Source organism: Ovis canadensis, chromosome 22 (assembly GCF_042477335.2).
Source record: "Ovis canadensis isolate MfBH-ARS-UI-01 breed Bighorn chromosome 22, ARS-UI_OviCan_v2, whole genome shotgun sequence".
Classification (NCBI taxonomy): Eukaryota; Metazoa; Chordata; class Mammalia; order Artiodactyla; family Bovidae; genus Ovis; species Ovis canadensis.
Window position 1 is genome coordinate 28,223,491 of NC_091266.1, and position 21,850 is coordinate 28,245,340.

The 21,850-nt window shown below is 42.1% G+C and overlaps 1 protein-coding gene across 12 annotated transcripts in view; it reads left to right on the forward strand.

The window, feature by feature from the left end:
* The window catches only part of PCGF5 (polycomb group ring finger 5), a 115,405-nt gene that overhangs the window by 33,122 nt on the left and 60,433 nt on the right, over window positions 1–21,850 (forward strand). For 2 of the 12 annotated variants that reach the window (XR_011252138.1, XM_069567498.1), the window contains exon 1: window positions 21,607–21,784. The exons of 9 other annotated variants lie outside the window; for them this stretch is intronic. The gene's annotated coding sequence lies outside the window, so the exon portion shown is untranslated. Of the gene's footprint in view, window positions 1–20,997; window positions 21,785–21,850 lie in introns of those variants that run through there. One more of the 12 variants, XM_069567503.1, reaches the window with a different exon arrangement.

Sequence of the window (21,850 nt, forward strand, 5' to 3'; positions counted from 1 at the left end):
TAAAGGATGATATACAATGTTTCTGCTTCTCTGTCTGACTTAACTTCATTCAGTATGACGATCTCTACATCTATAGATGCCATAATAATGGCATTACTTCATTCTTTTTAATGGCTGGGTAATATTTCATTGTATAAATGTGCCATAGCTTCTTTATCCATTCGTCTGTCAATGGACATTTATCCAACCACCTGTTTTTTAAAATTATGTTAAATGAAACAAAGGTGAACATTTTTAAAGATAAAAGGTACAACTCACAAAGATAGACATCATAAACTGTTAGACAACAAAGAAACAAAGTTACATAAAGCAAATATCAGAAATATAACAACCACCTGTCTTAAATAGCGCTCCCTCTCTGTCCGTCTGAGCTTTACAGCATTTAACTATTACCTAACATTTATTCTCCATCTCCTTCAATGAGAATGTATGTTCCATGAGAGCAGCTCTTTGCTTGCTCCACAGCCCCTATTTCCTGTGTCCAGAACAGCCCCTGCACACAGTAGATGGAACTAGGAGATTCACTTCCAAAGAAGAGGCTTTCAGCCTAGAAAATGCTTTTTCCTAGAACTCTCTTGAGGAGGAGTATTTTCAGCCTGTCACTTGCTTGTATTCACTTTCAAGACCACTCTAGGTGGAAGAGGGTACAGCTGGTAGTGGTATTCCAATTTTTCTAGAAAGTTGTGGGTCGGGGGTCATTTTTAATTGCATTACTTTCAGATCATCTGCTCTGTTTTTCCATTTCCAACTTTTTGTTTTTACAGATTCAAAATCTGCAGAAAAGTTTCCAGAATAGTTCAGTGAACACCCATATAACTTTCACTTAGATGTTCCGCTTGCTACCATTTGGCCACACTTGCTTTCTCTCTCTCGGTATATATATCAGTCAGTTCAGTGTAGCTTTGACTATATGGACATTTGTCGGCAAAGGAATGTCTCTGCTTTTTAATATGCTATCTAGGTCGGTCATAGCTTTTCTCCAAAGGAACAAGCGTCTTTTAATTTCATGGCTGCAGTCACCATCTGCACTGATTTTGGAGCCCAAGAAAATAAGCCTGTTACTTTCCACTGCTTCCCCATCTATTTGCTGCGAAGTGATGGGACCAGATGCAATAGTCTTAGTTTTTTGAATGTTGAGTTTTAAGCCAGCTTTTTCATTCTCCTCTTTCACTTCATCAGGAGGCTCTTTACTTTCTACCATAAGGGTGGTGTCATCTGCATATCTGAGGTTATTGATATTTTTCCTGGCAGTCTTGATTCCAACTTGTTATTTATCCAGTCAGGCATTTTGTATGATGTACTCTGCATGTAATTTAAATAAGCAGGGTGACAATATACAGTCTTGACATACTACTTTCTCAATTTTGAACCAGTCCATTCTATGTCTGATTCTAACTGTTGCTTCCTGACCTGCATACAGATTTCTCAGGAGGCAGGTAAGGTGATCTGGTATTCCCGTCTCTAAAAATTTTTCAGTTTATTGTGATCCACACAGTTAAAGGCTTAGCATAATCAGTGAAGTGGAAGTAGATGTTTTTCTGGAATTCTCTTGCTTTTGCCTAGCTTGGAGAATTTTGAGCATTACTTTGCTAGCATGTGAGATGAGTACAGTTGTGCGGTAGTTTGAGCATTCTTTGGCGTTGCCTTTCTTTGGGATGGAATGATAATTGACCTTTTCCAGTCCTGTGGCCACTGCTGATTTTTCCAGATTTGCTGGCATATTGAGTGTAGCACTTTCACAGCATTATATTTCAGGATTTGAAATAGCTCGACTGGAATTCCATCACCTCCACTAGCTTTGTCTGTAGTGATGTTTCCTAAGGTCCACTTGAATTCACACTCCAGGATGTCTGGCTCTAGGTGAGTGATCACACCATAGTAGTCATCTGGGTTATTAAGATATCTTTTGTATTGTTCTTCTGTATATTTTTGCCACCTTTTCTTAATATCTTCTGCTTTTCTTAGGTCCATACCTTTCCTTTATTGTGCCCATCTTTGCGTGAAATATTCCCTCAGTATCTCTAATTTTCTTGAAGAGATCTCTAGTCTTTCCCATTCTATTGTTTTTCTCTATCTCTTTGCATTGATCACCTAGGAAGGCTTTCTTATCTTTCTTTGCTGTTGTTTGGAACTCTGCATTTAAATAGTATATCTTTCCTTTTTTCCTTTGTCTTTAGCTTCTCTTCTTTTCTCAGCTATTTGTAACGCCTCCTTGGATACCCATTTTGCCTTTTTGCATTTCTTTCTCTTGGGGATGGTTTTGATCACTGCCTCCTGTACAGTGTTACGAATCTCTGTCCATATTTCTTTAGGTACTCTGTCAGATCTAATCCCTTGAATCTATTTGTCACTTCCACTGTATAATTGTAAGGGATTTGATTTAGGTCATACTTGAGTGGTCTAATGGTCTTCAATTTAAGCCTGAATTTTGTAATAAGTAGTTCATGATCTGAGCCATAGTCAGCTCCTGATATTGTTTTTGCTGATCATATAGAGCTTCTCCATCTTTGGCTGCAAAGAATACAATCAGTCTGATTTCGATATTGACCATCTGGTGATGTCCATGTGTAGAGTCTTCTCTTGTGTTGTTGGAAGAGGGTGTTTGCTATGACCAGCAAACACATTCTCTTGGCAAAAGTCTGTTAGCCCTGCTGTACCCAAGGCCAAACTTCCCTTTTACTCGAGGTATCGCTTGACTTCCTACTTTTGCATTCCAGTCCCGTATAAAGAAAAGAACATCTTTTTTTGTTTGTTTTGATTTATACACACACACACACACACACACACACACACACTATTACAGACCTCACTGTTTAAGAGGTCTGTACTGGAGACCTCTTTTAAAGAGTACTAAAAAATTATTTAGGAATAAATCGCAGATATGACCCATCACCTCTCAGTCCTTCAGTTTGTATTCCCTAAAAAGGAGATAGAGTTACCATATTCAGGAGAAGTAACATTGCTACAGTATCATTAGCTAATATGCATACCTATCTCAATAATGTCCTTTTCAACAGTAATATCCATAAAAGAGCAAAAAGGAAGTCTCAATCCAGGAAAAAGTCTGGGATCATACATTCCATTTATCAAGCCCCTTTCATCTTTCTCAGTTCTTTGTCTTTCCTAATACTAACATTTTTCAAAAGTACAGGCCATTTGATTTATAAAATGTCCCTCAATGTGGGCTTATTTTTGTATCTTTATAATTAGGGTCAGGTTGTACATTTAGGGGCAGGAATATCACGTGAGTGCTAGTATGTCCTTCTGCGTGCATCACCGCAGCAGATATGTATGGCAGGTGGTCCTGTTCCTGGTGATGTTAAGTTTGATCACTCGATTAATGAAGTGTCCAATAGAGTTCTCCTCTGTAAAGGTGCCATTTTCCTCTTGTAATTCATAAGTAATATGTGGAGGGATACTGCATCAGTGTGTAAATATCTTAGCACCCCGACAAATATTTACTTCATGGCTTTAGGATTCCTGGATATTCTTGCCTGAATACACTATAATTTTGGTGGTTGCAAAATGGTAATTTTCTAACTCTTTCATTCTTTAGATAGTTATAAAATAGCTCTTTAGATAGTTATGGCCTTCTTTTGGGCTTCCCTGCTGGCTCAATAGTAAAAAATATATATATCTGCCTGCCATGCAGGAGACAAGGGTTCGATCCCCAGGAAGGCTCCACATGCCGCAGAGTAGCAAAGCCTGTGGGCCACACTGTAGAGTCTGTGCTCTGCACCTAGAGAAGCCACCGCGATGGGAAGCCACACATTGCAAGGAAGAGCCACCCCTGCTCTCCGCAGCTAAAGTCCACGAAGCAAAGGCCCAGCACAGCCAAGAAAATAAAATTATATTAAAAAATAAAAAATAGTAAAATGGCCTTCTTTTTAAAGAACTTCCTCTTACCCATTCATCTGTTTGTTATAAATTTAGAGTCATGGCTGCTTTTCTTTAAATTCAGTGTATTATAATCCCCACCATCATTCATTCTGATGCTCAGATCGTCCTAGACTTGGCCTTAACTACACTGATCCCTGGCATGTGGGGAGAAATGCCTAATCCCAGGAGTCAGAAATAGTTTTCGTCCAGTCACAGTGCTTCTGAAGTTTTAATTGTGTCCAAATCACCTGAGGCCCCAGACTCTGCATTCCTCACAAGCTCCCTCATGGCACTGATGCTGATGGCTTCTGGACAGCTTCTGGGACTGTAAGCTGCAGGAGCAAAAGTGTAGGAATCTGTAGGCAGATCTGGAAGACTTAAAACTGTCTTGCTCTTCCTGTGTTTCCATGAAAAATTCCCCTTGTTAACATGAAAGAGATCGGTCTTCTGAAGAGTGCATGAGCTCTGCGAGGCAGAGCGAGAGGAGAGGAGAGCTACAGCCCTGTTACTTGACTCCCAGAAGTCAGGATGATAAGGAAAGCGCTGTTCCACTCACTCATCTTATTTGTGCATTTCCCTAGAAACCCTGCCACTGTAGGGTGCTGGCTGCAGCTGATTCTTGGGACCGTGGCAGTAGTGTCGGCCCTAGCGGAGGGTGTCCCTGCTGGTGTTCTCTATTAGTCAGGTGGAACTTAGATAGCTAGTTTAAACTGCCCTCATCCAAAAGTAAATGTTCTTTTTTTTCTTTTCTTTTCTTTTTCCCTCTGTTGGAGTTACGAGCTTCTTGTCATTGGTAGACTTTAGTAGCTCTAAGTCAAATCATTTCCTTCTCCCCATTAAAAGCTGTTTCTTGACAGATGGTTGTCGGCACCTTGGCCATCTGCAGTTTGTGACCACTACATTCATAAAAATTCCAAATGTTTGTGGTATTTTGTACTGTTTAATCATCCTGTTTACTCTATTTACATTTTTATCAGCAAGTTTTTTTCCTAATGTAATTTCATTTACCCGTCTGTCCTCTGGCTTTTGTATTTCCCTTTCTTCATCCTATTAAGAACTGTTGTCTGCGTGGGTGGGAAAAAAAAAAAAAAGAATTGATGGGATCTTCCCTGCAGAAGAAGTGGACTTCACAAGCATGGGAATCCCTGTATGGTGGTCTTAAAGGACACATAACACACCAAAGGATGTGTAATCTTATCCACTGGAGGTTTGTGTCCTCCAGCATTTCTGTGGTGAAGTCATATCTCCAGTTGCCAATGTGATGGTGTTAAAAGGTGGCCATCTGGGACTTCCCTGGTGGCTCCTACAGTCAAGAATCTGCCTGTAATGTAGGAGACCTGGGTTTGATCCCTGGAGAAGGGAATGGCTACCCACTCCAGTATTCTTGCCTGGAGAATTCCATGGACAGAGAAGCCTGGCAGGCTGTAGTCCATGGGATCGCATAGAGTCAAACATGACTGAGCGACTGACACACACAGCAGCAGCAGCAGCTAAGTCGCTTCAGTCGTGTCCGACTCTGTGTGACCCCACGGAAGGCAGCCCACCAGGCTCCCCTGTCCCTGGGATTCTCCAGGTAAGAACACTGGAGTGGGTTGCCATTTCCTTCTCCAGGGGATCTTTCCAACTCAGGGATTAAACCCGGGTTTCCCATGTTGCAGGAAGACTTACCATCTGAGCCACCAGGGAAGCCTGGATCGCGACCCTATGGACTGCAGCCTACCAGGCTCCCCCGTCCATGGGATTTTCCAGGCAAGAGTACTGGAGTGGGATGCCATTGCCTTCTCCGCTAACACACACAAGGTTAGACAAAGTGCTAAGGGTTGATCTCTTATGAAAGTGAAAGTGAAGTCGCTCAGTCGTGTCCGTCTGTTTGCAACCCCATGGACTATAGCCAACTAGGCTCCTCCGTCCATGGGATTTTCCAGGCAAGAGTACTGGAGTGGGGTGCCATTTCCTTCTCCAGGGGATCTTCCCAACTCAGGGATCAGACCCGGGTTTCCCATGTTGCAGGCAGACTTACCATCTGAGCCACCAGGGAACCCTGGGTCCCTTATGATTATGCCTTTAAAAGACTCATGTGAGCTTGTTGCCTCTGTTCGGCTCTTGGCATATGTGAGGTTACAGTGGTGGTGGGCCACCCACAAACTAGAGAGGGCTCTGCTCTCACCAGCACCCAGGTGTGGTGCCACCCTGACCTTGGACTGCCAACCTCCACAGCTGTGAGAAATAAGTTTCTGTCATTTATAAGCCATCCCCCTTTTATACTCTGTTGTTCTAGCAGCCTGAACTAAGATGCCTGCTGATGTCAAGTTACAGTCATCCTAGTTTAGCCAGGTCCCAGTCAGCCTTCAGAGAAGGCAATGGCAACCCGCTCCAGTGTTTTTGCCTGGAAAATCCCATGGGCGGAGGAGCCTGGTGGGCTGTAGTCCCTGGGGTCGCACAGACTTAAGCGACTGAAGCGACTTAGCAGCAGCAGCAGTCAGCCTTGGGGGAGTGAGTGAGTGTGGAATCAGTGTGCACATGCCAGCTCATTTAAGGGAGCTCAGAAGATCTCCAAAATGAGTGTTTGTTTTTGTTCGTTTGAATCTCTACCATTTGTACCTTTTGCTGTTTCTCACAAGTCATCTCACAGGTGATAATAGTAGTAGACTTCAGAAACGCTTGGGCACCTTCTGACCTGTGAATGATTTACGACTTCCTCTGTCCCGGGGCTCTCCCTTAGCTTCCCTCCTTATCCCAGAAGGCTGGCCCTCGCCTCCCTGCTGAGAGGTGCTTGGTCCTCTTCCCCTTACTGTACAGTATCCACCTGCTGCTCCAGCAGGCAAGAGCCAGAAAGTGCCCTTTTCTTATGATTCACCCCATGGTCACAGCACTTACTCATGTGCTCCTTGAACTGTGGGAAGTTCCTAGGCATTTCGTTCTCCCCCTCTGAGTAATGTATGTATTACAGAAGGGTGTTTAATATAGCTACACTGTATCTAAAAGCTAATCTGGCAGTCTCCTAGAAAGATACATCGGCAACTTGTTGTTTAGTCACTAAGTTGTGTCTGACTTTTGAGACCTGGTGGACTGTAGCCCACCAGGCTCCTCTGTCCATAGAGTTTTCCAGGCAAGAGTACTGGAGTGGGTTGCCAATACCTTCTCAGGGGATCTTCCTGATGGAGGGATGGAGCACACGTCCCTTGTGTTGGCAGGCAGATTCTTTACTGCTGAGCCACATCAACAAGTAGATATGCTTTAAAGAGTGTTCTTTTTTAGAGGATGCCACCTGAAGATTTCTACTATCAAGCTGTTTAATTGGCTTAGCCCAGTAAGAGAGGATGGTCCCACAGAGGTTCCTCGTTGCCATGGAAGCACAGGGCCAGCGGAACCTGTGGTCTGTGCGGGCCACTGTGAGGGAGCTCAGGGACATGACTGTGGCTGGGTGCCAGGGCCCTGTGGAAAGCAGAGAGGCTGCCGCGCTGCCTCGTGCTAGACACCTGGTACTGATTAGACCACACCTGCTCTCTGCTATTTGGTCCCTCCCTTTCTCTCTCCTGTGAGTTGCGCTTGTTAAAAAAAAAAAAAAATTCACTGAAAGTCAGAAATACTTCAGATTCTAACCCTGTGTATCTTTTTGACTTCTCAAAACTGTGTTTGAATTCCGATGGGAGTCAGGGAGCAGGTTTCACCTCATTCAAATGTAAAAGAATAAATAGCTCATCCCGACACTGAAAACTTCTCAGACAGACGAGGTGCTTCACAAAAACCTCTGCCAGACCATGGCGGCATCCTTCAGAGTGCCCCTGAAGAGTGTTTAAAGAGCAGGTCCTAGGAATTATTTGTTGCATAAATGAACCAGAGCCGAAAAGAATGGCAGCTGACTGCATTTTATTTTCATTTGCCGTCTTATCAGCCTTTTCAGAACATCGTTTTGGTTCCAACAAATTGGGATGCTTCATTCTGTTTCCAGGGCTGTGTTTGAACACTGCTCGAGTGTCAGTCCCTGGCTGTTTACACTCACATATGCATAGACTGGTGATATCCAAACGCAGAAATGCCGGCTTAGTTGGTGTGATCAGCTGGGGAAATAGGTTGTCCAGTTGCAGAATACTCTGGATTTTATGTGCGCCTTTATTTTTACCCCAGAAATCTTGAGATGATGTCCCAAGTGTTCATGACAGCGTGCCGCGTTCGTTTCACCGACTGTATTCTGTGAGATTGTCATACATTCCGCCAGCATGTATTGAGCATCTGCTCAGCTCACAGACATGTGCTGGGTCCTATGTGTCGCTGCCTCCAGGATATTTGTTGCCTGACCTGGTAGACCGGATAAACACCAAACATCAGTACTCATCCTGAACTCTTAAGTATTCAGGTGCACTGAGTTCCAGCAGGTCTCAGAACAGAGACACTCAAAAGAGGGGGGAAGGCTGGAAAAAGGAATAGTTTGAGAAGATGTAGAATTGCAGTTGGCCTTCCCGGAGGCTGAGAAGGAGGAAATAGAGCATTCCATGTGGTGGGCAGTGCTATAAATAAGCCAGGGTTAGGGGCTGGTTTTCACATTTTGTTTGCGGGATGGTGAGAAGTCCGCTCCAGCTGTGGAGGAGAGGTGCTGTGTTGGAGAGCGGAACGAGGGTGATGAGGCTTGTCTGGGTTCTGGGCCCCAGAAGCACTGTGCTTATACAGAGCCAAGGGTCTGGAAGGCTGTCCAGTAGCCCTGCTGGGTTCCGCACCTGCTTCTGTCCATCGTGTGCTGTATGGCCCTGATTGCCATGCAGGCTGTGTGTGCCATGGCTTCATCTGTTAAACGAGGACCACGAGTTTATTTATCTCACAGGGTTGCTGTTGAGAAATAAGAGAATCCTAAAGCAGTTAGCACAGTGCTGAGTACTTGGGAGCGCTCATTACATCATTCGTTGTTGAGCAAGGAGATAAGTAGTGGCTTTAGAAAGCTGGCTTGGGTTGAGTGACACTTGAGGAGGGTTCATGGAGTTGCCTTTTGCCTAGCTAGAGCCTGAGATGGGATTTTAAAGGTGTTACTCAAATTCTAGCCTTTGCGTACAAGAAGGCATATGAATGTATGGAGGATGATGTGTTAAGTGAGGCCATTCTGTTTTCACCCCCATCTCCATTCCACAGATTTTTAGGAAGGAACATGCTTGGCAGTCACTCAGGAATGACTGGGTCAGAGTAAGTGGCAGTGTCCCATAACAGCACAGAACACTCTTATGCTGGTCAGAGGAAATGAATTATTGGACCAGAAGTAACTGGAAGTTTATTTGCTTTTTTTTTTTTCCCCCTTCTTGGTTAATATTTTATACTGTGTACCTAGAGGCTGCTGTACTGACAGGGATGAGATAGAGAACTGAATAATCAAAATGGATATTCATAGTTATGAATATCCCAAAAAGAATTGTAGTGTCTAACTGCAGCAACTCATGCATGCTACTTCTGTTTGCTTTTATGCTTTGGGTGGGTAAGATCATGGGAGGCAGCTCCCTATATAATGACAACAATTCTGTTTCATACCTTTTCTTGAAGCTTTCCTTTTAACTATAAAAAATTTAGCTGAAAGTAAGCTGAATTCATTGATGTAGTAGGAAGTTTGCTTTTTTTTTTTTTTCCTAAGCTTGATGTGGTCTGTCTTTGTAAAAATATGAAAAAAAAAAAGTTGCACTTGAGTCCTGTCTTTGTGGTAGAAACTGTATGAAGAAACCTACAGCATGAACATTACGCTTCATGAAGAAACAGCATCTTCAGAGCAGAACGCTACAAAACACATTCTTGTTTAGCACGATATTTTATTCTAAATATTGTAGATACTAGCATATGTGGTAGAGAGTGTTCTTATGTGCAATTGAAAGGGTTTCCAGGATCAGGCTTTACAAATGCTAGTAGCTGTGGTACAGTGCTCCAAACATAATGCAAGACATTAACTGGCACCACCAGTTGCAAATCAGTCTTGATGATATTCGTGTCTAATAAAACATGCAAGAATCAGCTAAAAGTGGATATGACGCTAATGTTTGAAGAAATACGTCTCCTTAGTTCTGAGCTCATGCAGTCCTTAAAATATACCATGCATATGCGTGAGTGCATCTTTGTCGGTGGTTGTGCTTAGTCGCTCAGTCGTGTCCACCTCTTTGCAACCCTGTGGACTGTAGCCCGCCAGGCTCCTCTGTCCGTGGGATCATCCAGGCAAGAACACTGGAGTGCGTTGCCATGACCTCCTCCAAGGGATCTTCCCAACCCAGGGATCCAACCCAGGTCTCCCACACTGCAGGAAAATTCTTTACTGTCTGAGCCACCTGTATACATGTATGTTAATGTATATGTGTATCAAGTAACCTCTGTAACTATGTGGCTATATGTAGTACAGATTAGTTCTATGCCAGATATTGTAAGTATTAATCTATGTCAGATTCCTTTGACCTGATCAGAAAGAATATCTCGAGTTAAGTACAATATAACCCAGTTTTAAAATAACCATTTTGGCTTATACACTTGGGAAATTACATTAATAATAATATGAATGGGGATTCACTAGCCTTCCCTTAGCTTTCTCTCAGCTCCATTCATATACCACATGTTTCTCCACACGTGTTAGCCTTCTGGTGAGTCCATTCATCTGGTTTTCCATCACGGCTGTCTGCAAATCAGTGCTACTAGAAATACAGTATCCAGTTCAACTGGATTCTCAGTGCTGGGTTCTTTAAAAATCCTTCTGTCTGTGCCTGAACAAATTCTCTCTCATTTCCTATAGCCATCCTCTTAAATGTGATCACTGTCCTTAACTTCTTTAACCCGGTGGTAGCTGAGTTGTAGTCCCCTCTGGTGGAAACATCCCTGGAGAGAATCTCCCCTCCCCTGAAACGTGCCATTCAGGTGCCACTGCTCCAGTCTCTGCACCTCTCGTCACATGACCATCTTCCCTCTGTGCACCTGTGTCTTCATGTGATGCTCTCCCTGTCGCTCTGTCTCCTTTTCTTATAAGGACACACTAGTCCTAGTAAATTAAAAGCCCCACTACTCTAGTATGACCTCATTGTACTTGGTGATACCTTCAAAGACCTTTTCTGACTGGAAAATGTCAGTTTTCATTCCAATCCCAAAGAAAGGCAATGCCAAAGAATGTTCAAACTACTGCACAATTGCATTCATCTCACATGCTAGCAAAGTAATGCTCCAGTTTCTCCAAGCCAGGCTTAAATAGTATGTGAACTGTGAACTTCCAGATGCTCAAGCTGCATTTAGAAAAGGCAGAGGAACCAGAGATCAAATTGCCAACATCCAATGGATCACAGAAAAAGCAAGAGAGTTCCAGAAAAATTTCTACTTCTGCTTTATTGACTATGCCAGAGCCTCTGACTGTGTGGATCGCAACAAACTGTGGAAAATTCTTAAAGAGATGGGAGACCACCTGACCTGCCTCCTGAGAAATCTGTATGCAAGTCAAGAAGCAACACTTAGAACTGGGCATGGAGCAACAGACTGGTTCCAAACTGGGAAAGGAGTACGTCAGGGTTGTATATTGTCAACCTGCTAATTTAACATATTTAGAATACATCATGTAAAATGCCCGGTTGGATGAAGCACAAGCTGGAATCAAGATTCCTGGGAGAAATATCAATAACCTCAGATACACAGATAACACCACCCTTATGGCAGAAAGCAAAGAAGAACTAAAGAGCCTCTTGATGAAAATAAAAGGAGAGTGAAAACACTGGCTTAAAATTCAACATACAGAAAACTAAGGCCATAGCATCTGGTCCCATGACTTCATGGCAAATCGATGGGGAAACAACAGAAAACAGTGACAGACTTTATTTCCTTGGGCTCCACAGTCACTGTGGATGGTGACTGCAGCCTTGACATTAAAAGATGCTTGCTCCTTGGAAGAAAAGTTATGACCAACCTAGACAGCATATTAAAAAGCAGAGACATTACTTTGCTGACAGAGGTTTGTCTAGTCAAAGCTGTGGTTTTCCCAGTAGTCATGTGTGGATGTAAGAGCTGAACTATAAAGAAAGCTGAGCGCCGAAGAATTGATGCTTTTGAACTGTGGTGTTGGAGGAAACTCTTGAGAGTCCCTTGGACTGCAAGGAGGTGCAAGCAGTCCATCCTAAAGGAAATCAGTCCTGAATATTCATTAGAAAAACTGATGCTGAAGCTGAGACTCCAGTACTTTGGCCACCTGATGCGAAGAACTGACTCATTTGAAGAGACCCTGATGCTGGGAAAGATTGAAGGCAGGAGGAAAAGGGGACGAAAGAGGATGAGATGGTTGGATGGCATCACTGACTCTATGGGCATGAGTTTGAGCAAGCTCCGGGAGTTGATGATGGACAGGGAAGCTTGGTGTGCTGCAGTCCATGGGGTCACAGTGAGTTGGACACAACTGGGCGATTGAACTGAACTGAGTCATATTAAATTAAGAGCCCTGCTACTCTAGTATGACCTCATTGTACTTGGTGATACTTTCAAAGACCTTTTCTCCAAATTAAGTCACAGTCACAGAAAAAAATAAAAGTTGAGAGTTTTATATTTGTATTTTTTATGTGTATCTTTTGGGGCATACAGTTCAACCCTTAGCAGGCATTTAGAAGAAATCTGTGCAGATATATAACATGTAATATTTAACCCTTAATGTAGAATATTTAAATAATGAGGTTAATGAGTAAACTATAAAAGTGAGAAATATTCATATTGTTGTTGAGTATGGATATTATAAATATCAACTTTTAAAAGTTAAATTCTATGTATCCAGTTTTATTAATGACTAGTGTTTATTGTTGGATACTTCTGAAGTGAACTAACTTGTATAAAGACTTCATACAAGTATTCATGCCTGTGCTAATAAATTCAGTTTCTAATTACAGAAATTCTTTCTTTTGCCGGTAGAAGTGAGTACTTCACTTAAAACTTCAGACTTCACTGGTAAAGAGGGTTAAAGAACAAATTGTTCAGGAACTCCACTGTAAAGGAAATGGTGATCTGCTAATTTATAATCATCATATTCCAATTAACTTCCTTGTTGGTGTTCATGATAAGTATCATCCTCTGAAATTTTAAGAAGTGAAACACCATTGTAAGTTGTTCAAATCAAGAACAATTCTTGACAAAATTTACCTTTTAAATACGTAAGCAAATACATGTAATTACATCTCTTCCTTGGACTTTGCAGTGTTCTTAATTTGGTAAATTAAAATGCCAGCATTCACACGATCTAATGTCAAAACCTCCCCTTTTGTAATTCTACAATGTAGGCAGTGAATGGTGCTCAGTCTTAATGACTTACGTGAGAAATACTTTGCAATTCTTCCCCCTCCCTCACAGATCCTTCTTGATTTACATGCAACACTCGTCCAAAAAGCTTCAGGGGGCCGAGTATCATCAGTACTCAGGCTGTATAAATTTCTCTGTTTAGCATCTGTAGAAGTGGAAGCATCTCTCCTCTCCTTAGGCTGTGAGGCCAGATCTAGTTCCCATAGACACAGTATCCTGATTTCAAACGTGCTGCCTCTCCTTGCAGCTGTTGTCCTTCAAATGTCTATGGAGATGGGAAGGTGAATGCTCACCATCCTGCCATTCAGGGCTGCTTCTGCGACCAGGGTCCAGGCTACTGAGGCTGGAGGTGACATGTACACACACTCTCCAGCATGGCTTCCCCAGGTCAGGCCAGCTCGCAGCACTGTCCATCAGTATGCAAGCAGAAAGCTTACCCCTCGAAGTCCTATGTTTTCTCTTAGGTCAGCACCCTAGAATCCCAGGCAGAATGGGGAAATCCTTTCTCTTTAAATGCCACCATGACTATTCGGTGCTTTGAAGTCAGAGTTGAGGGACTAAGCCCTGCTCTTTGGCAAACAGGAGAGAACGTTTTTGTCTAATATCCTTCTTCTCTTTGTTGGTAAACTTTCTCCATCCTAACTAAGGAGAAATATCTGATTATGCACATCTTTACAGAGAAGAATAAAAGATTGTTTCTAACTCTCCTGGCTGTTTAATGATGATAATAGTGATGAGGACGACTCCCTTCTGGTAGTTTAGCCACTGTATCCTGCGCATTCCTGGAAAATAGAAAGCGGGAAGTTTGATTTAAGATGTTGCACTAAAACCATTTTGGTTTGAGACTGTCATCAAAAGCTTATTGAAACTGTAGAAGTTTTCAACCTTGGGATATAGGGAACTTTTTAATTGCTATTATCTGTTCGTGGAGCCTTGCAGGCTACAGTCCATAGCGTTGCAAAAGAGTTGGACACAACTTAGTGACTAAACAACAACAGTAAAATGCATGTTCACAGAGATATTCTTTGGGTAAGGAGCTGGCAAACTGTAGCCCAAGGGCTACATCTGGCTAACTGCCTGTTTCTATTTATTTTCTTTATTGAAAAGTTTTATTGGAAGATAGCTACATCCATTTGTTTACATACTGTCTTTGGCAGCCTTTGCCCTGTATGGGCAGAGTTATGTGGTTGTGACAGAAATCACATGGCCCACAAGGCCTAAAATGTTCCCTCCTGACCCATTACAGATGCAATTCGCTCTGGGTAATGCTCCCAAATTGTACAACCATTATTAAAGATCTTCAAGGCCCATTAGAGATGATGTATCCCAAGTCTAAAGTGGTTTTATAGATGGGTCATGAAGCAAGCCGTTGATTATGGCTCATGAAGTGAGTTGTCAAGGGTCTTACTGTTTGCTGGTGACTTCTTTTTCCTTTTTTAAAAAAGGAAGATTTTTCTTCCCAGAACTTTTAAAACATTATGATAAAATAAACATAATGCAAATTTTACCATTCGGTCTTTTTAAGTGTACAGTTCCATGGCATTAAAAACATTCATATTATTGTACTGCCGTTACCACCGTCCATCTCTGAAACTTTTTCCATCTTGGGATCCCCAACTGAAATTCTGTACCCATTAAATAACCTCTTGTTCCCATTGCTCCCCATCCACCCAGCCCCAAGCCTTAGGCAACCCCTATTGTACTTTGTCTCTTTACATTTGACTACTTCTCTTCTTGAACTATCAAGAGCAACTTATCACAGCCTCTGAGACTGTTAAAGGGTGTATTGCCATGAAGTCCTTTGTGACTACCTTATCCATAACTTTTTAATTGAAAGAACTATGCTTTACAGAAACTGGAAGATCCTAGCCTTTCTCCTGACTGATTCACTACCGCTTGTCTTAGGGTAACCTGATCAACTTAATATCCGAGAGTATACCCAGGTCACTCTGTTGAAGTTTTACATAAAACTCTATACTGCTGTGTACATCCTGTTTCTTAATTTCATCTTGGTGAGTAAATTAAGCCCTGATTTCCATATTTTACACATTTGCCACTTAGAGAGTAATCTTACTTTAAAATTCTTGCGGGAGGAGGAGGGGCACTGGGCAGCAAAGTTAGGTGACTAACTGTTGCCTCCGTGTGCATCCTAAAAGAAAATAAATTGTGTGAAGGCATTTGTTTGAAGTATTTGTTTGTCATCAGGCCTTAAATTACATCCCATGGTTTATTGTTTCATCCAGATAGGAAATTCTTAAAGTTAATTCAGTAAGTGTTTGTTAGCTTTACTTACATCATCTCATATATAATCTCATATATATCGTCTCATATATAATGCATAAGTGTGCATTACTTATATCATCTCATTAATCCTCATAAAAACTCCTCAGAGTTGCATACTTCTATAATATCCATTTAAGTGGTGAGGAAATTGAGTCTGAAAACAGTTCTTTTTCCTAAAACATAGAGCTAGTATGAGATTGTGCCAGAATTTCAACACAGGCAGTTTGGTTGCAAAGTCAGAATTCATTTATCTGTTTGTATATTCCTTCATCCTTTCCCTCCATTCAACATGTTCAACAAATACTTAATGAGAGTCTGTTATGTTTTAGACTTTTTTTTTTTTTTGGCCGCCCAGCATGGCATGCAGGATCTTAACTTTGATCAGGGATTGAATCATGCCCCTGGCAGTGGAAGTAAAGAATCTTAACCAACCTGGTCTAAGCACTGAACTGCCAGGGAAGCCCCATATCATGTTCTAGATTTGATTCAAGGGATACAGCAGTAATGATAAAGTCCTGGTTAAGTGGGGTTGCTGCTGCTGCTGCTGCTGCTAAGTCGCTTCAGTCGTGTCTGACTCTGTGCGACCCCACAGACGGCAGCCCACTAGGCTCCCTCATCCCTGGGATTCTGCAGGCAAGAATGCTGGAGTGGGTTGCCATTTCCTTCTCCAATGCATGAAAGTGAAAAGGGAAAGTGAAGTCGCTCAGTCATGTCTGACTCTTAGCGACCCCATGGACTGCAGCCTACCAGGCTCCTCTGTCCATGGGATTTTCCAGGCAAGAGTGCTGGAGTAGGGTGCCATTGCCTGCTCCTAAGTGGGGTTATGCTCTGTTAACTGTTTTCTCTGCAGCCATCTTTTCTTCTCATTCATCGTCTGATCAAAGATGCTTTGATACTGGTGCCTTTTTCAGCTTCTTTATTTAGGAGGTATCAAGGGAAGGTTTGATAACTGGCAGGAGTTTTTCCGGTCATCTGGGAGAACTCCTTTCAACAGACAAACTAAGGAACCATTGAAGACAAGTAGTGTCTCTCTCTTGCTGAACTATCAAGAACAACTTATCACAGCCTCTGAGACTGTTCTAGGGTTTGTCACCCTGAAGGTCATGAGTTAAGGATGTCTATCTAATACTATAGCTAATCCACTCCTCGCTTGTCCCACTTTAATTTAGGCCAGTTTTCTTTTAACATTTCCACAGACTTGTCCAAAAATTAATCAGTATCTTAGCCATTAAGTCTTTGAGTAGTTGAATACAGTATGAAGACTAATTTGCCTTTTGTTTTCAAAGGGGTTTTTTTTTGTATTTCGTCCAAGATGGAATTGTGAAGCTCAGGCAAGAGGGTTGTCTTTGGTTTTTTGACATCCTCCTCTTTCAGATTCACTTTCCTACTCCTGCTGTCTCCCCGGCCTCCCAGCCAGCAGAGTGTCACAGTGTTATAGTGCAGGTCAGTTGCTCAGTCGTGTCCGACTCTTTGCGACCTCATGGACTGCAGCACACCAGGCTTCCCTGTCCATCACCATTTCACAGAGCTTGCTCAAACCATGTCCATTGAGTCGGTGATGCCATCCAACCATCTCATCCTTTGTCGCCCCCGTCTACCTTCAATCTTTCCCAGCATCAGGGTCTTTTTCAGTGAATCAGTTCACATCAGGTAGCCAAAGGATTCGAGCTTCAGCTTCAGCATCAGTCCTTCCAATGAATATTCAGGGTTGATTTCCGTTTGGATTGAATGGTTTGATCTCCTTGCAGTGCGAGAGACTCTCAAGAGTCTTCAACACCACAGTTACCCTGCTAAAGTGTTAGCTCTTAACCAAAGATTCATGTCCTTCCTGTGTGTTCTCCCTGCCTGCAGACTGAGAGTCCTACTAATCCTTGTTAGCTGAGAACCGATAGCTGGAGATGGTTCATAACGGCCTAATTATGACCCTGGCCTGGAATATTTGCTCTTTAATGGAAAACATTTTTTGCTACGCCTTCATTCCAGAGGAGTGAATAAAGATTTAACATACCCATTCTACAATGTTGAACTAACCCAAATTGCTAACCATTTTTGTCGAACTAGTTTTCTTTGTACTACTTTGAATTGCTCAGTGAAATATTCAAGTTTCCCCATCTTGTTTTGAAATATTGAGTGTGTTGAGTATTGAGTTCAGAGGAGGGAGTGCTTTCTGACCACGCATGCCTGAGTTTATTCTGTGTGCTGGTTCCATTGCCCCGCCAGGAGTGTCTCATTCATTCTACCAACATTCTTGGGTACACTTACTGTCAGGACTTTGTTGAGTGGGACAGAATTACTAGGTACTCTTCATCTGCTGGTGGTCCACACAGTTCCTACTTAATCTTTACGTTTTTGTAGTCCTTTACAGGTTACAATTTATTAAAAATTTTCTCACTTATTTCATCTTATATATGCTCATTATAACAATGCACAAGTATAAAAAAAATCTTCCCTATGCGCCAGTGGTTAAGATACTATTAGTCCCAATTTTCGTAAGAAGCAAATAAAGCCAAGGGAAGTTACAAGATTTGCCCTTACCAAAAAGCCAGGCTCTCTGGGTGCAGTATCCTTTTCTAAACCACAGCTACCTATAAAGTTAGGAGTTTTTCGATTCATGTGCCTACTTTTCTCTGGTATGCATGTTCTGTCACTAAGTTTAAATATTGCATTTGCCCCAGTTGAGTTTCGTATGCTTTTTTTTTCTTGATAGAATATTTTTCCCCTAACTTTTCCATAATCACTCCTAACTTAGAATCATCTACATTCAAATTTGATGACATACTCTATGCTTCTGTATTTAGGTCCTTTGTCCATTTATGATCTTTGGGGATTTAATCTGACCTTTCAAAGTAACAGTTGTGATTCTATACTGATGTTTTAAAATATGGTAGCCCTGATGATTGGAGTAAATCTAGTTTTCACATACAGTCTGTACCTATTATAGTTCCAACCTCTGTTCTTCCAGTTGAAGTAGAACTTGCTCCAGCCAACTGTTGACGTCACAGTAAAGAAAATACAGCCAGTTTTATCTGCCTCTCAAGGGGAAAAATGTGGTTGGTTTGTCTCTTTAGCATAGTGTATCTAAAGCACTTTAAAATATTTATTTAGCTAGTTGCACAGTCTTTAGCCGACTGATCTTATCTCTATTCCTAATGCTATTTATCTGTACTCACTTTTAGTATTTTGACTTTATTCTCTTTTTGTCTCTGGCTTTCTCATTTATTGTTAATATCCATAGTTTTGGGTATTTTGCTTTACTATCACTGTCTTTGTAACTGGCAAAATCTTAAGCATTTAGGGCTAGTTTTTGACCACCCATGGTATTTCCTCTTTCAACTGGAGATTTTGTCATTTGATTCTTTCATTTAACACTTTATTAGTAAATCAGGTGTATTACTCTATAATTGTTTCTTGTGCGTATGTCTCTCTCTACTCCTTGGTGTGACTTTAATTAGTAGTTCTGGAGGGCGGTGATAAACATATCCTTTATAAGGATCCCTTCAAGAAGAAATCTCCCTCCCCACAAATATACAGAATGTCTTTGTGTGCACTTACCCAGTTTTTCAGTCAATATTTATTTGAATGATTACTGTTTGTCATCTCCTGTGCTAGGGATGCACAGTCAAGTGACAGATCCACAGGGCCTGCACACTAGCAGGAGGCTCAGACAAGTCAGCCAGGTAGTACAGTTCAGTGTAGCGTGGGGCTTGAGAGAATAAGCACGAGCTGTGTGTTCTCCCTCTCTCATATATATATATATATATATATATGAAGCATATATATATATATGAAGCATATATATATATATACTTCATATATATATATATATGCTTCTCTTGTGGCTCAACTGGTAAAGAGTTGGGCAGATTTAGCAAGGATCAGGAGGGGACTGAGATGGGATTGGGACAGGATTCTTATTTGAAAGAATAAAGCTCATCCCTAGCTAGAATGTCGGAGAAGGCAATGGCACCCCACTCCAGTACTCCTGCCTGGAAAATCCCATGGACAGAGGCGCCTGGTGGGCTGCAGTCCATGGGGTCGCGAAGAGTCAGACACGACTGAGCGACTTCTCTTTCACTTTTCACTTTCATGCATTGGAGAAGGAAATGGCCACCCACTCCAGTGTTCTTGCCCGGAGAATCCCAGGGACGGGGGAGCCTGGTGGGCTGCCGTCTGTGGGGTCGCACAGAGTCAGACACGACTGAAGCGACTTAGCAGCAGTAGCAGCAGCTAGCTAGAGGGTAAAAAGGTTCATTATGGCTGCAGCATGGAGTTCAGTGTAGAGGCTGCAGAAGTAACAAGGTTATGGGATGGGCTTATTAGGTGTTTGGGCTTTATCTTAGGGACAAGGGATTTTTTTAAGTCAGGAAGCAGCATGATCAAATTTTTAGTTGGAAAGGGTCCTCTGCTGTGCTCCGGAGAATGGTTTGGCAGAGAAGAGCTGTAGGAAGACCGCTTAAGAGTTCACTGAAGTAATGATGGGTGGACATGATGGTGATCTGGACCAGGGTAGGTTAAGTGGAAGGATTCAGGAGACATCTAGCAGAGAGAGTCCTTGAGAGTTATTGATTACAAGGGAGGGGTACATTAAGGGAAAAAGATGGTGAAGGGTGGTGAGAAGTCCTTCATTTCTGTGTTCGTTCCCATTCCTCCATCATTGATTTTAGGCAGTCATAGATTTTGAGCTGTAATCTCCATGGCCATAAAATAAATACATTGAGGCCCAATAGGACACTTTAAATTTTAATGTTTTCTGAAATCTCTGTGGGATGACTGTTAGATTACAGAGGGTAGTTTTATGTCAGAGATATTCTATGTTCAAAGCTTAAATAGCATACTTAGGTATATAAAATAATTTGTAATAATGGAAAAGTCATCTTGTTTAGTATTTCAGGGAAACAAAGATGTAACTTTATTTTTAAAATGTTATGCTGTTAAACATCTGTTCACTGATGATATATTTATTAGACAAGAAAGGAATGTGAACTTTTCAGTACAGAATTGCCCATCCATAGCCCAGCCTGAACTGAAATAAAAATCTATACCTAAAAGTATAAAGTAATGGAAACATTTCTTAGGTATACAGATAGCCCCAAGTAGTTCCAAGGGTTGTCAGGAGCCAAGTTGTTATTTGTGGTTTTCCGGAAGAATCTGGATCAGCGATCAAGTGAAACAAGTTATTGCTGTGTGATTTTTCTCCTTTGATGGGAAATCACCAGTGACCAGTTCACTCCTAAGTACACTGTATTCATTATTTCCCTTCCTCCTTTCATTTATAAAGTTTCTTTCTTTTTTAAAAAGTTAACTTTTTTTTTAACCTGCTGCTGCTGCTGCTGCTGCTGCTGCTGCTAAGTTGCTTCAGTTGTGTTCGACTCTGTGTTACCCCATAGACGGCGGCCCACCAGGCTCCCCCATCCCTGGGATTCTCTGGACAAGAACACTGGAGTGGGTTGCCATTTCCTTCTCCAGTGCATGAAAATGAAAAGTGAAAGTGAAGTCGCTCAGTCGTGTCCGACTCCCCGACTCTTATCGACCCCATGGTCTGTAGCCCACCAGGCTCCTCTGTCCATGGGATTTCCCAGGCAGGAGTACTGGAGTGGGTTTTTTAACCTAACCCCTCTTAAATTCTTGGGTTTAAGAAGTTCTCTTAGGATGTGTAAATAATATGTGCCTTCGTTTTGATTGTGACCAAAATCAGCTATGTGATGATGAATTTGCCACTTCTCAGGATCTCGGCTTCTGCACCTGTAAAGTGAGAAAGCTCAAGCAGATCAGTGATAAGGGGACCTCAGCTATCTGCCTTTTCTCTTTCTTGGTTCTGTATATTTAGTTGTCCCCAGGCCTTTGTCTACTTGAACGTCCCTCTAATTTTTGATGTTTGTTATCAGAGCTATCCTGAGGCTTCTATGTATAGAAGACTGTATTGTTGCGGTCCCCACAGTCAGAACCAAAGGACCAAGAGATGAGTTACTAGAAGGCAGTCCGACGGGAGGAGAAGCAACACAGCAGCTAGAAGTCTATGTTTAAATGCTTAGAACTTACACATGAATCAGGACACTGGCCACTTCTTAACATTCCCTCTCGCCATTTTTTGTTATTTTTTTTTTTTACCCAACAAATGTTTGAGTTTTTGTTTTTGCTTTTTGTGTGTGTGTGCATTTCTTTTTTCCTTTGAATGAGCAAGGTGAGGTGGTAGCTGAAGAGAGGAAAGGAGAAACTACTGAACACTTCACTAGAAACCATACTGCCTCAAGACACAAAGCGCAGATTTCCTTGCAAGGCTGGCATTCTCTTCCTGCTTCCGAGACCACCATTTGCAGCTTCATTATGAAAACCCCACCTCCACGTCTGTCTTCAGGTACTGCTCTACAGCACATTTGTGACCCCTGTCTCCATTGTTAGCATAAATCCTACTATCCAGCCA